The sequence below is a fragment of the Nomascus leucogenys genome, unplaced genomic scaffold (assembly GCF_006542625.1).
Source record: "Nomascus leucogenys isolate Asia unplaced genomic scaffold, Asia_NLE_v1 Super-Scaffold_249, whole genome shotgun sequence".
NCBI lineage: Eukaryota > Metazoa > Chordata > Mammalia > Primates > Hylobatidae > Nomascus > Nomascus leucogenys.
In genome coordinates this window covers 2,666,380-2,676,545 of record NW_022095768.1, presented here as the reverse complement: position 1 = coordinate 2,676,545, position 10,166 = coordinate 2,666,380, and the positions used below count along the sequence as shown (strand labels likewise).

Sequence of the window (10,166 nt, the reverse complement as noted above, 5' to 3'; positions counted from 1 at the left end):
GAAGTTCAAGATTGGCCTGGGCAACATAGCTAGACCCCATCTCTAAAAAAAGTAAAAAATAAGTCAAGCATGGTGGTGTGTGCTTGTGGTCCCAGCTACTTGGGAGGCTGAGGTGGGAGAATTGCTTGAGCCTGGGAGGTTGTGGCTGCAGTGAGCCTTGATTTCGCCACTGCACATGGCCTGGGCAACAGAGCGAGACCCTGTCTCAGAAAAAAGCCCACAAACTGATATTACTTTATAGGGTCTTGTGAAAATAAAATAAGACATTAGCATAGTGCCTAGCATACAATAAATATAATTATTCTATTATCAATAATATAAACATGGAGGGCGATTATTAGCTCATTTGCTACTCAAAGGTATGTAACTCATTAAAGATGCATTCTCTTCTAATATTAAGTTTCCATTGTTAATACAGAAATAGTCCAGGTGTGGTGGTTCGTGCCTGTAATCTCAGCACTTTGGGAGGCTGAAGCAGGTAGAGAAGTTCAATTTTCTTTTCTCCCTGCAGGTGCTGCTGTCAAGCTTGAATGAAAGGTATCTCATGGGTGGGCGCGGTGGCTCATGCCTGCAATCCCAGCACTTTGGGAGGCCAAGGCAGGCGGATCGCTTGAGCTCAGGAGTTTGAGACCAGCCTGGACAAAACCCCATCCCTGTAAAAAATACAAAAATTAGCTGGGTGTGGTGGCGCACACTTATAGTCCCAGCTACTCAGGAGGCTGAAGTGGGAGGATCACTTGAGCCTGGGAGGCAAAGGCTTGCAGTGAGCCCAGATTGCACCACTGCACTCTAGCCTGGGTGACAGAGTGAGACCATATCTCAAAAAAAAAAAAAAAAAAAAATCAAACATTTCAATAGAAACATTACTGTATAAGGTATTAAAATTATGTATTAACATTTGATCACCAAAGGAAATATAAGCATTATTGCATTCTATCTTCTAGTATTGTTAAATTTCTTTATTTAGTCGATGTTGTATTAAAGTTAAATAAATGCATCCTTGTTTCTATTGCTTTTTGTTTTTAGACTAGAAGTTGTTATTCAGGAAGAATAGAGACCAGGCTATATTTGTAAGGGTTGTGAAAGAAATCTTATAAAAGATAAACTAAGATTAGGCAGTATTAGGTAGATGCAAAAGCATCAGAATGCATAGGATGAGTAGGATACAAAGTGTTGTTGAAAAGCCTTGGCTGGGCACAGTGGCTCATGCCTGTAGTCCCAGAACTTTGGGAGGCCAAGGTGGGAGGATCCATAGAGTCAAGGAGTTTGAGACTGGCCCAGGCAACATAGTGAGACCCCCATCTCTTGAAAAAAAAAAAAAAAGAAAAAAAAAAAAAGGAAAACCTTATGTTTCAGAGCTAAGTGTCTGTTTTTAAACAAATATAGCCTTAGATGTCCTGAAAAAAATTTGTAAAGGTAAATTTGGTTTGGGGTAGAGGTCAGGGAGCACTTGCAGATGGGATACAGAGAATTTGGAAAACAAGCAGGGTTCCAAAGTACTGAGCAATTTTCAGGAGGAGTATAAAAGCCTAGGGGATAATTCCTATGCATCTCCATAGGAAATTTATTTGATAGCTGTATTTTCAGGACCTGTTGACATTTTATTCATCCTTAAAGGCCTCTTTCAGTTGCCATTTCCCCTGAAGTCTTCTCAGTTTTTCTACTAGCTAATAAGAACCCATTTCTCTCTTTTTTTTCTTTTTTTTTTTTTTCTGACAGAGTCTCACTGTCGCCCAGGCTGGAGTGCAGTGGTGCGATGTCGGCTCTCCCAACCTCCGCCTTCCGGGTTTAAGCAATTCTCTGCCTCAGCCTCCTGAGTAGCTAGGATTACAGGCGCGTGCCACCATGCCTGGCTAATTTTTATATTTTTTAGTAGAGACGGGGTCTCACCATGTTGGCCAGGCTGGTCTTGAACTCCTGACCTCAGGTGATCCGCCCACCTCGGCCTCCCAAAGTGCCAGGATTACAGGGATGAGCCACCACGCCTAGCCAAGAACCATTTTCTCTTTAGACAAAAGGAACCGTTGTTTGGAGTAGCATTTTATTTATACTTATAAAATGTTATGTTACAGTTTGTGTTGTTACATGAATGTATTTGTCTCTTAAATCATGGTATAGTGTGAAGAAAATGAGTTCTCAGGTTGGAAATATCTGGATTTGAGTACTAGCTCTGACCTTTCCAACAATGTGTCTTTTTGTCATATAATGTTTCCTTTCCAACAATGTGTCTTTTTGTCATATAATGTTTATTTTCATAGGGTTGTTGGGAGGATTAAATGAAATTATATCTGTAAAGTACCTTTTATAACCTGCTAATATGCAGGTCATAATCTAATGGTATAGAATTTTTGTTCTGTACTCTTTGATAAGAATTCTAAGGAGGTGGTTTGGAAAGAGAAATTTACAGATACCAGATGAAATCCAAAACCCAGGTATACAACGAGTCATACGCAAGATCTCTGTCTGTTAATCTGCCTCATGAAAATGATGAACCAGGAGAATCTATGGGACAGTAGGAAAAGCTGCCAGTCACTCAGATTGTAATAACATTTACCTTATACGTTTATAATGGAAATCCTGCCACTATTTACACCAGAAACAGTTTCTATTGAGAAAATGTATTTTAATAGAAAATTCTCATTTAAAATTTGGGCAGATATCTGTATTGTTGAGTTAACCAAATGAGAAGAGAAAAATCCTTACAATGTAGCTTGTCATTTACCTGACTTGATGCAGACTGCTTTGCGTAGTAATCATGCAGCACTATCAAGACTTTGTACATAGTGTCAGAATCCATCTACGTAAGATGTAATATGGACTGATGCCAAGCGAGCCTGGGGTGGAAATCAGAACTGGATGCAAATCCTGATGTTATCTGAGAACAGGCACCTGTTATATAGGCTGTGTTACTGTGGCAAAGATAATGTTAAGCCGGGCGCGGTGACTCACGCTTGTAATCCCAGCACTTTGGGAGGCCGAGGCGGGTGGATCACGAGGTCAGGAGATCGAGACCACGGTGAAACCCCGTCTCTACTAAAAATACAAAAAATTAGCCGGGCCTGGTGGCGGGCGCCTGTAGTCCCAGCTACTCGGAGAGGCTGAGGCAGGAGAATGGCGTGAACCCGGGAGGCGGAGCTTGCAGTGAGCCGAGATTGCGCCACTGCACTCCAGCCTGGGCGACAGAGCGAGACTCCGTCTCAAAAAAAAAAATAAAATAAAATAAAAAAATAAATGTGGGTTTGAGAGGCCTACCCTGAAATGTACAAGATCCTGCCCAGACATCACAGATCTAACGATATGCTAGTTATTATTTGTTGACATGTCTTAAAGAAATGTTCATCAGGGCCTCAGAAAGCAAGGCAGAGAAGAGGTCCCTGAAATTTACTAGCTTGCACCAAACCATCAGATAAAGGTAGGTTAATATTTGACTGAGAAAACTCTTCAAAAAGAGACAGTGAAATACTCTTGAGATGAATCCAGGTATTAAAAAGCTCAGGAAAAAAAATTGTCTCTGGAAAAAAAAAAGAATCAAGGAGAGATTGCTCTCTCTTGCGGTGAGGCGCAGTGGCTCATACCTGTAATCCCAGCACTTTGGGAGGCCAAAGCAGGAAGGTCACTTGAGCCCAGGAGTTTGAGACCAACCTTGGGCAACATAGTGAGACCCCATCTCTGAAATTATGTAAATAAAAATAAAAAAGAGAAAGCAAATAACCCCAAAATAACCATTTTATTTTTGTTTTTTATTATTTTTATTTTTTTTTTGATACTGAGTCTCACTCTGTCGCCCAGGTTGGAGTGCAGTGGCGCATTCTCGGCTCACTGCAACCTCTGCCTCCCGGCTTCAAGTGATTCTCCTGCCTCAGCCTCCCAAGTAGATGGGATTACACATCCAGGTATGTGCCACCACGCCCGTCTAATTTTTAGTAGAGACAGGGTTTCACCATGTTGGCCAGGCTGGTCTCGAACTTCTGACTTCAAGTGATCTGCCCGCCTCAGCCTCCGTAAGTGCTAGGATTACAGGCATGAGCCACTGTGCCCAGCCAACTTTTATTTTAATAATAGAGATGCAATCTCACTATGTTGCCCAAGTTGGTCTTGAACTTCTGAGTTCAAGGGATCCTCCCACCTCAGCCTCCCAAAGTGCAAGGATTACAGGCATAAGCCACTGTGCCTGGCCAAAATAACTATTTTATTTTATTTTATTTATTTATTTTTTTTGAGACGGAGTCTCGCTCTGTCGCCCAGGCTGGAGTGCAGTGGCGCAATCTCGGCTCACTGCAAGCTCCGCCTCCCGGGTTCACGCCATTCTCCTGCCTGAGCCTCTCCGAGTAGCTGGGACAACAGGCGCCCGCCACCACGCCCGGCTAATTTTTTTTTGTATTTTTAGTAGAGACGGGGTTTCACCGTGGTCTCGATCTCCTGACCTCGTGATCCGCCCGCCTCGGCCTCCCAAAGTGCTGGGATTACAAGCATGAGCCACCGCGCCCGGCTGACTATTTTAATATTAAGTTAAGAATAGTACAGACCAGGCACAGTGGCTCATGCCTATAATCCCAGCACTATGAGAGGTCGAGGTGGATGGATCACAAGGTCAGGAGTTTAAGACCAGCCTGGCCAACGTGGTGAAACCCTATCTCCACTAAAAATACAAAAAAAAAAAATTATCCGGGCGTGGTAGTAGGCACCTGTAATCCCAGCTACTGGGGAGGTTGAGGCAGGAGAATCACTTGAACTTGGGAGGCAGAGGTTGCAGTGAGCCGAGATTGCACCACTGCACTTCAGCCTGGGCGATAAGAGCGAAAGTCCGTCTCAAAAAAAAAAAAAAAAAAAAAGTAAAAGCCTGGGCACGGTGGTTCACACCTGTAATCCCAGCACTTTGGGAGGCTGAGGCAGGTGGATCACCTGAGTTCAGGAGTTTGAGACCAGCCTGGCCAACGTGGTGAAACCCCGTCTCTACTAAAAATATAAAAATTAGCCGGGCATGGTGTCACTTGCCTGTAATCCCAGCTACTCAGGAGGCTGAGGTAGGAGAATCACTTGAACCCAGGAGGCAGAGGTTGCAGTTAGCCAAGACTGCGCCACTGCACTCCAACTTGGGCGACAGAGAAAGACTCTGTCTTAAAAAAAAAAAAGTACAGTAGGGAAATTATAGTTAACAATAATTTATTGTATAGCCCAGGCAACATAGCAAGACCCTGTCTCTACAAAAAAACAATTTTTTTAATTAGCTGCGTGTGCTGGTGCACACCTGTAGGGAGGCTGAGGCAGGAGGATCACTTGGGCCCAGGAGTTTGAGGTTACAGCGAGCTATAACTGTATTGTGCCACTGCACTCTAGCCTGGGTGACAGAGCAAGACCCTGTCTCTAAAAAAACAAAATAAAAATTTATTGTATATTTCAGAATAGCTAGAAAAGAATTGTAATGTTTCCAGCACAATGTTTGTGGTAATGGATATTCCAATTACCCTGATTTGATCATTATACATTGTATACAGGTGTCAAAATATCACATGTACCCCAAAAATATGTACAACATGATGTATCAATTTAAAAAAAGAAAACATTCCAAACATCTCTCCCTCTATGTGTATATACAGATAGGAAGACGGATGGAGAGATGAATGAACAATAAAATATATAAAGGAAATCATACATGATACATTTTAGGGACAGTTTAATAGGTATTTGATGTATTTGAAGATCAGCTGTTAGCTCTCATCCACACTGACTGTCAGTAGATTTTTGAAGGTAGTAACAGATACATAGGTAACCAAAGTATAGAGAGCTTGTTTGGTGAATCTTCATCCTTATTATGTTTTCTAGATGACCACACAGGGATACACTATGGGATAGTCCTTATCTTTTGGCCCAGACAGCTATGTTGAACTTGGTATCAATGTGCACATCTGGAGTCCCCATCTCCTTCATGGTGAATTTCTGGATCTCTAAGTGCCTCCTGAGGAGCTTGCTTTGCTTTTTTTTTTTTTTTTTTTGGAGACGGAGTCTCACTCTGTTGCCCAGGCTGGAGTGCAGTAGTGTGATCTCGGCTCACTGCAACCTCCACTTCCCGGGTTCGAGTGATTCTCCTGCCTCAGCCTCCCAAGTAGCTGGGACTACTGGTGCACACCACTGTGCCTAGCTAAAATTTTTTAAATTTTTTTTAGAGATGGAGTTTCACTATGTTGGCCAGGCTGGTCTCCAACTCCTGACCTCGTGATCTGCCCACCTAGGTCTCCCAAAGTGCTGAGATTACGGGCGTGAGCCACCGCGTCCAGCCCCAGGGCTTGCTTTTTGAAGCCCACTCCATGGAGGCACCTGTGAATACTGATGGTGTATTCTCGGGTCACCACCTGGTAGATGCAGAATGGCCCGTTCTTTTTTGCCATCCTTTTCAGGAACCATTCTGCCAGGCCCAAATTGGAAAGCTTACATGATAATTTTTAACAAAAATAGTATTTTATTGGTGGTGATCTGAGTACATTTGCAGTTTTCCTCCTTTTCCCCAAACTCTAGAATGACAGGAAGAAAGTATTTAATGTATTCATAGAAGCATTTGAAAACAAGACGAATTCTCTTACGAGAAATTCTCTGCTAAAATTAGATGGGAGTGAATCGAAGAGGGTAATGGCAGTCCGGTGTATATGTGGGAATTCAACTCATAGTACTACCTCAAGAAGTGGGAGCTCTATTCTCACATTGCCGGTAGTGAAAACTGGAAGCAGGATGAAGACTCATTATGGGAGCTGGTACAGTGCAGACCCATTCTCCCTGTACCCGCCCTGGCCTCCCATCTGTAAGTCATGCATCTGCAACCACTATCTCCAGACAGGAGCAGTGTCTCAGAGGTAGAGCAGTGCCTCAAGTGGCTGACAATACCAGGGAGAAATAAGGAGCACTTAGGCCTGGAAAACTAGCTAGGCATCTTTTCTTATAGCATACTCTACACATCTTCCAGTCTTACTGAAAAACACATGGAGCGTAAGTTTTCGTCATCTTCTTTCTCAGCTTTCATAATCTTTTCATCTTTTTCTTTTTTTTGAGATGGAGTCTTGCTCTGTTACCAGGCTGGAGTGCAGTGGTGCGATCTCGGCTCACTGCAACCTCCACCTCCTGGGTTCAAGCGATTCTCCTGCCTCAGCCTCCCGAGTAGCTGGGACTACAGGCACATGCCACCATGCCCGGCTAATTTATTGTATTTTTAGTAGAGACGGGGTTTCACCATATTAGCCAGGATGACCTCAATCTCCTGACCTCGTGATCCGCCCTCCTCGGCCTCCCAAAGTGCTGGGATTACAGGCATGAGCCACCGTGCCCAGCCCTCATCATCTTTATCTTTAACCTTTGTGATATGTTCATGTGTTTCCTTAAGATGTCTCATTTATTCCTTTTTTAATGATGCCGTTTCGATCCTGTCTGTTTCCTTGTCTCTTCAATCTTCCTCTTCATCTCAAGTTGTCTTATCATATTGTCTTTGGGCCTTTTTTTTTTTTTTTTTTTTTTTTTTTGAGACGGAGTCTCGCTCTGTCGCCCAGGCTGGAGTGCAGTGGCGCAATCTCGGCTCACTGCAAGCTCCGCCTCCCAGGTTCACGCCATTCTCCTGCCTCAGCCTCTCCGAGTAGCTGGGACTACAGGCGCCCGCCACCGCGCCCGGCTAATTTTTTGTATTTTTAGTAGAGACGGGGTTTCACCGTGGTCTCGATCTCCTGACCTCGTGATCCACCCGCCTCGGCCTCCCAAAGTGCTGGGATTACAAGCGTGAGCCACCGCGGCCGGCCGGGCCTTTTTTAAAAAGAGAATTCATGGCCAGGCGCGGTAGCTCACGCCTATAATCCCAGCACTTTGGGAGGCCGAGGTGGGTGGATCACCTGAGGTCAGGAGTTCGAGACCAGCCTGGCAAACCTGGTGAAACTCCATCTCTACTAAAAATACAAAAATTAGCTGGGTGTGGCAGTGGGCACCTGTAATCCCAGCTACTTGGGAGGCTGAGGCAGGAGAATAACTTGAATCCTGGAGGCGGAGGTTGCAGTGAGCTGAGATCATGCCACTGCACTCCAGCCTGGGTGACAGAGGGAGACTCCATCTCAAAAAAAAAAAAAAAGAAAGAACGACAGTTCATTCTATTATTAGATTGTTGTATAAAACAAATCACTTGTGGTAATTTCCTTTCATTTCTTGAGTTATGCTATCTTCCAGAATGAGGTTGGTTATTGCAGGTTTGGAAAGGTCTTTATTTTCCCTCATGCCTGACTGGTAGAGGATCAAATTCTAAGCTGAAAACAGAGTTTTATTTATTTTTATTTATTTATTTTTTTGAGACAGGGTTTCACTCTGTAGATCCTGTACAGAGGCTGTAGTGTAGTGGCACGGTCACGGCTCACTGCAGCCTTGACCTCGTGGGCTCAAGTGATCCTCCCACCTCACTCTCCTGAGTAGCTGGGACTACAGGCTCAAGCCACCATTCCCGGCTAATTTTTGCATTTTTTGTAGAGACAGGTTTTCGCCATGTTGCCTAGGCTGGTCTAGGACTCCCGGGCTCAAGCAATCTGCTTGCCTTGGCCTCCTAAAGTGCTGAGACTGCAGGCATGAGCCACTGTACCCAGCCACTGAAAACAATAGTTTAATTTTTATTATATTTACAGATATTTTTCAGCAACCATACTTTTTATTTCCAAGATCTCTTTCTTGTTCTCTGTTCCTTTTCTATAGCAGACTATATTTTGTTAAACTGATTAAATATATTCCTAAAAACTTTCTGAGTATACTTTCTGAAATTTTGAATTTCAAAATAGTTCCTTTCCATTAAATTCTGTTTGTTTACTTTGGTTCTGCTCTGTTTGCTTTGCTATTTCTTCAAATTTCTGGGAGTTCTTGGCTGTCCATTCCTATTTAAGAATATAGGCATGTAGTATGGACCATCTATACTGTCTTGTAGATAATCTGTTTCTCTAGTATAGGCTCACTCCAGGATGGGTAAGCTGGCTCAGGTTTCTTTCTACAAGGGTGGTATATGTCAAGTGTTAGGCACAGAATGCACAGAGAAGGAGCAGTCTGGGAGGTGAGGTCCTCTGAAATTCCAAGATGAGAGAGGTTCCCACTCTTAGGGCCAGCATTCACTCTAGAAGACCTACTGTATCTAGGCAGATCATTCTTTTCTGAGACAGAGTCTTGCTCTGTTGCCCAGGCTGGAGTGCAGTGGCACGATCTCGGCTCACTAAAACCTCCACCACCTGGGTTCAAGCAATTCTCCTGTCTCAGCCTCCTGAGTAGCTGGGACTACAGGCGCATGCCACCATGCCCGGCTAATTTTTGTATTTTTAATAGAGATGGGGTTTCACCATATTGGTCAGGCTGGTTTCGAACTCCTGACCTCAGGTGATCCACCTGCCTCGGCCTCCTGAAGTGTTGGGATTACAGGCTTGAGCCACCGCACTCAGCCAGATCATTCTTTTTAATCTTTGCTTATCTGATGTGCAAAAAAGTCAGAAGCTTTAATGATTAAGAAAGAATAAAATTAAATGGACTAAGCATTTTTGAGAAACTAAAAAACGAATGACAAAATAAATGAAAGGAAAATAAAGAAAAAGAAGTAAAGGCCGGGCGCGGTGGCTCACGCCTGTAATCCCAGCACTTTGGGAGGCTGAGGCAGGTGGATCACGAGGTCAGGAGATCGAGACCATCCTGGCTAACATGGTGAAACCCCGTCTCTATTAAAAAATACAAAAAATTAGCCAGGCGTGGTGGCGGGTGCCTGTAGTCCAAGCTACTCAGAAGGCTGAGGCAGGATAATGGCGTGAACCCGGAAAAAAAAAAAAAAAAGATAAGTAAAGATCAGCTGGGTGTGGTGGCTCATGCTACCACTTTGGGAGGCTGAGGTGAGAGGATTGCTTGAGCTCAGGACTTTGAGGCCAGCGTGGGCAACACTGGGAGAAACAGCCTCTGTAACAAAAAATAAATCAAAAAAATTAGCTGAGTGTGATGGTGCATACCTGCAGTCATAGCTACTTGGGAGGCTGAGGTGGGAGGATCTCTTGAGCCTGGGAGTTGGAAGTTGCAGTGAGCCAAGAACGCACCACCACACACTGCATTCCAGCCTGTGTGACAGACCAGGACTGAAAAAAAAAAAAAAGAGTAAAGATTAAAGCAGAAATTAGTGAATAAAACCCAGA

At 43.9% G+C, this 10,166-nt stretch overlaps 1 long non-coding RNA gene across 1 annotated transcript; it reads left to right on the top strand.

Annotated features, from left to right (window-relative positions):
• The first annotated feature begins 1,923 nt into the window (after positions 1–1,923).
• On the top strand, positions 1,924–9,928 carry LOC115833551. The gene is made up of 3 exons (XR_004028944.1): positions 1,924–2,984; positions 5,269–5,296; positions 9,905–9,928. It is a non-coding gene; the product is annotated as an uncharacterized LOC115833551 (long non-coding RNA).
• Positions 9,929–10,166: the final 238 nt, after the last annotated feature.